The sequence below is a fragment of the Trifolium pratense genome, linkage group LG1, assembly GCF_020283565.1.
Source record: "Trifolium pratense cultivar HEN17-A07 linkage group LG1, ARS_RC_1.1, whole genome shotgun sequence".
NCBI classification, from domain to species: domain Eukaryota; kingdom Viridiplantae; phylum Streptophyta; class Magnoliopsida; order Fabales; family Fabaceae; genus Trifolium; species Trifolium pratense.
Genome location: NC_060059.1, coordinates 44697436 through 44702654, shown reverse-complemented (window position 1 = coordinate 44702654; position 5219 = coordinate 44697436).

The window sequence follows — 5219 nt, the reverse complement described above, 5'->3', positions numbered from 1 at the left end:
TTGTTTAATGTTGATCTCGCCTCGTTACTAACTTGTATTTCTTTGCCTCTTTTTACTTTTGCAGAGAGAATGAGGACTATTTCTAATGAGGAGAGACTGGCATTCTTGGCTAAAGCTCGCCAGCAAAGAGCCAATCCTGTTGTCGACGTGACTGATCCCCTGAAAAAGCTGCAAGTGGAGGAAGCTGCTATGAAGGAAGGGCGGAGCAAGAAGAAGCATGAAGGGCGGATCCGTGTTGAGATCCCTGGAAAGACAGCTGCTGAAGCGGAGGGAAACGAGGGTGCTGCTCCTCCTCCTCCCAAAAAACAAAAGATAGAGAAAACTATTCAAAATGCTGGGGGTGCCGACAAGGGCAAAGGTGCGGCTTCCAGTTCTTCTCAGCCTCCTTCTCAAGATGCTGAAACCGCTGCGCCCCTTTCCTGGAGCTCCTTCGATCCTCTGGAATTCATTGAGAGAGGAGTAACCATGGTGGGTGACATGACTCGCTTCACCAACACTTCGACGGAAGACCTGAGGAAGAAAGCCTTAGAGTATGAAGTCAAGGGTACTCTTCTCAATTATCTGTTGACAAACCGCCAGGAGCAAGAGGTTGTGGAGGCGAGGCAGAAGGTGAAGATGGTTGATGATAACCTCGCTGATATTGAGAAGAGGTATTCTGAAACCAAGGCGAAGCTGGAGGATGACATTAAAAAGTTGAAGGAAGAAAGGGAGGGCGAGACAGAGAGACTGAAGAAAGAGTATGAAGAAAAGCTGTCTAAAGTTAAAGAAAGCTATGCCGCTTCGGAGGCTAAGCTCAAGGAGAATGCTGCTGCCCAGGCTGAGAAACTCTCTAAACTATCCAAGGAGAAGGATGAAGCGGTACAGTCTATTGGGACCTTAGCTGATGAGAAAGTTAGATTGGAGAGTGATGTCACAGAGCTTCAGCTCTATGCCGCCAACCAATATGACGAGGGCTTTTCTTTTGCTATAGAACAGGTCAAGCTTCTTTTCCCGGATCTCGATGCTAAGCGCCTTGGCGAAGCTGATGCAATGAATCAAATTGTTGACGGCAAGCTCGTTCCCTATGTTCCTCCTCAATGAATGATCTCTTTGTAATGATCTTGTTTCTGCCCTTCTGTGGCTTTTTGTAATTATTTTGTATGCCCTTTTGTGGCTTTGAACAATTTTGCCCCTTGGCTGGGTCCTTTATAAAGTTCTTTATTCGTCTGATTTCTTCTTTTCATAGCTTTACGAATTATTTTTGCATTACGTTGTGAGGTAACGCCTTCTGTCGTCTTTGTCTAGGAAACTTCGTCCTTGCACCTGTGACATCTTCTACTTTCTATAATAATTGTAAATTGATGCAAATAACTTTATACCTGTTGTTTTTTTGTGGTATAATGAATCGCCTGCTTTGGTTGTGTATAAGCTTCTTCCGGCGGTGTTGATAATTTCGCCTTTCTTTGTTGTATCTTTTTCTGACGTACCCAACTCGTAAGACTTACAGGTAACGCCAAGGCCTTGCAACCTTTTTTGATTTTTCTTTTTCTGACGTACCCAACTCGTAAGACTTACAGGTAGCGCCAAGGCCTTTCAACCCTTTTAATTTTGCTTTTTCTGACGTACCCAACTCGTAGGTGACGCCAAGGCACTGTAACCCTTGTTTAATAAAATTTTTTTTTTTTCTGACGTACCCAACTCGAAGGTGACGCCAAGGCACTGTAACCCTTGTTTAATAAATTTTTTTTTCTGACGTACCCAACTCGAAGGTGACGCCAAGGCACTGTAACCTTTGTTTAATAAATTTTTTTTTCTGACGTACCCAACTCGAAGGTGACGCCAAGGCACTGTAACCTTTGTTTAATAATTTTTTTTTCTGACGTACCCAACTCGTGGGTGACGCCAAGGCACTGTAACCCTTGTTTAATAAATTTTTTTTTTTCTGACGTACCCAACTCGAAGGTGACGCCAAGGCACTGTAACCCTTGTTTAATAAATTTTTTTTTTCTGACGTACCTAACTCGTGGGTGACGCCAAGGCACTGTAACCCTTGTTTAATAAATTTTTTTTTCTGACGTACCCAACTCGAAGGTGACGCCAAGGCACTGTAACCCTTGTTTAATAAATTTTTTTTTCTGACGTACCTAACTCGTGGGTGACGCCAAGGCACTGTAACCTTTGTTTAATAATTTTTTTTTCTGACGTACCCAACTCGTGGGTGACGCCAAGGCACTGTAACCCTTGTTTAATAAATTTTTTTTTTCTGACGTACCCAACTCGAAGGTGACGCCAAGGCACTGTAACCCTTGTTTAATAAATTTTTTTTTCTGACGTACCTAACTCGTGGGTGACGCCAAGGCACTGTAACCCTTGTTTAATAAATTTTTTTTTCTGACGTACCCAACTCGAAGGTGACGCCAAGGCACTGTAACCCTTGTTTAATAAATTTTTTTTTCTGACGTACCCAACTCGAAGGTGACGCCAAGGCACTGTAACCTTTGTTTAATAATTTTTTTTTCTGACGTACCCAACTCGTGGGTGACGCCAAGGCACTGTAACCCTTGTTTAATAAAATTTTTTTTTTTCTGACGTACCCAACTCGAAGGTGACGCCAAGGCACTGTAACCCTTGTTTAATAAATTTTTTTTTTCTGACGTACCTAACTCGTGGGTGACGCCAAGGCACTGTAACCCTTGTTTAATAAATTTTTTTTTCTGACGTACCCAACTCGAAGGTGACGCCAAGGCACTGTAACCCTTGTTTAATAAATTTTTTTTTTCTGACGTACCTAACTCGTGGGTGACGCCAAGGCACTGTAACCTTTGTTTAATAATTTTTTTTTTCTGACGTACCTAACTCGTGGGTGACGCCAAGGCACTGTAACCTTTGTTTAATAATTTTTTTTTCTGACGTACCCAACTCGTGGGTGACGCCAAGGCACTGTAACCCTTGTTTAATAAATTTTTTTTTTCTGACGTACCCAACTCGAAGGTGACGCCAAGGCACTGTAACCCTTGTTTTTGGTTCAGCGCTCACATCTGAGTTGATCTTTAAGTAAAGATTCAGAGCTCAAGTTTGAGATAACCATTTTTGTTGGTTCAGAGCCCGTAACTTAATCAGGTTGACCTTTATTGACGCAAATATTTTGGGATATGCAAGAAGATATAAACTACTAGAATTTTGAAATTCAATGAGCCTCGATAAAAACCCCCGTTGAAACAGGGGAAAAGAGTGTCTCATTGTTTTTTTTTTTTTTTTATTCCTTTATGAAAACGGTTCTTATACATCATTTAAAAATATTGCTAAAAGAAGAGAATGGTTTTACTTATTCTTCCACCGATAAAGTGATGCTCCGTGATTAGCTATAGTAGAACTTTAGGTTTGCTACGTTCCATGTCCTTGGGAGGATTTTTCCTTCCATGGTCTCTAGGCGATATGCTCCTCCTTCGAAAGCTTCTTGCACCCGAAAGGGGCCTTCCCAGTTTGCTGCGAACTTTCCTCCTTTATCCTTTCCCATAGGTCTTTTCAGCACCAGGTCGCCTTCTTGAAAACTCCTTTGTTTGACTCTCGTATTATAACGCCTAGCGGCTCTTTGCTTTATGGCGAATTCCCTGAAATGCGCTCTTTCTCTTCTTTCCTCGATCATGTCTAGGTTCTCTTCCAGAGCTCTGTCGTTCTCTTCCTGCGTCGTGGTTTCTCTGCGCCAACTAGGAGGATTTATTTCCACCGGGATCATCGCGTCCGAACCATAGACCATTGTAAATGGCGCTTCTCCTGTCGAGGATTGGGGAGTGGTGTGATACGACCAGAGGATGGGTGAGATGTGGGCTACCCAAGCTTCGCCTTTACTATCTAGCCTTCTTTTTAAAGCTCTTAGTATCACCTTGTTTGCTGACTCTGCTTGTCCGTTAGCTTGTGGATGCTCCACTGATATAAAGGTGTTTTTGATTCCTTTGCTTCGACAGAATTCAACGACCTTTTCGCTGGCGAACTGTGTACCGTTGTCGGATACGATGTATTTGGGCAATCCAAATCTGCAGATGATTTTCTTCCAATAAAAGATTTTTACCTGTTCCGCCGAGATGCTGGATACCGGCTCTGCTTCAATCCATTTTGTAAAGTAGTCTACGGCGACGATGATCCATCGCGCTTGTTTATAGCCAACCGGAAATGGACCAACGATATCTACACCCCACATGAAAAAGGGCCAAGGGGATAATACTGACTTTAGTGGCTCCCCCGGAACGTGATGCAGGTTGGCGTGTCTTTGGCATTTGTCACAGTTTCTTACATACATGGCGGTATCATCATGTATATCTGGCCAATAAAATCCTGCTCTCAATATCTTTCCTGCTAATGCTCTTGAACCGATATGACTACCACATGATCCTTCGTGTACTTCATTCATGATGCGCTTGGCTTCTTCAGTATTGACGCATAAAAGGAGGGGGGACGCGAATCCTCTTTTATATAGCTTATCCCCTACCATTGAATACCATGCCGCCATTTTCCTTAATTTAAAAGCCTTTTCCCTTTCTTTCGGGAGCTCATCCTTTTGGAGGTACCGGATAATGGGCGATCTCCAGTCTTCTTCTTCTATTACCATCATTACCTCTTCCCCGTTGATGCTGGGAGTTTTTATGGTTTCTTGGATAACGGTTCTATGGCTTCCTGGTTTTTTGGTGCTCGCCAACTTTGACAATAGATCTGCTCTCATGTTTTGTTCGCGGGGAACGTAGACTAATTCGAACGAATCGAAATGCTTAGCTAGGTTCTGCACCTTCTCCACGTATTTGATTAACTGCGGCTCTTTCGTTTGAAACTTCCCTGATACTTGGTTGGTTACCAGCTGGGAATCACTCATGGCCTTTAGCTCTTTTACCTCCATATCGCTTGCCAACTTCATTCCTGCTATCAAAGCCTCGTATTCCGCTTGGTTGTTGCTAGCTTTGAAGGCGAAACGTAGTGATTGTTCTATCATCACGCCATCCGGTCCTTCCAGTACTATTCCGGCTCCACTTCCTCGCACATTGGAGGCCCCGTCAACTGAGAGTGTCCAAAACGCCGTTTTCTCTGTTGTTGGCGGAGTAGACATCTCCAATACAAAATCAGCTAGTCTTTGTGACTTAATGGCCCCTCTAGGTGAGAAGGTGATGTCAAATTCCGATAATTCCACGGACCACGCCACCATCCTTCCTGCCAAGTCTGGCTTTCGGAGGACGTTCTTGATAGGGTAATCT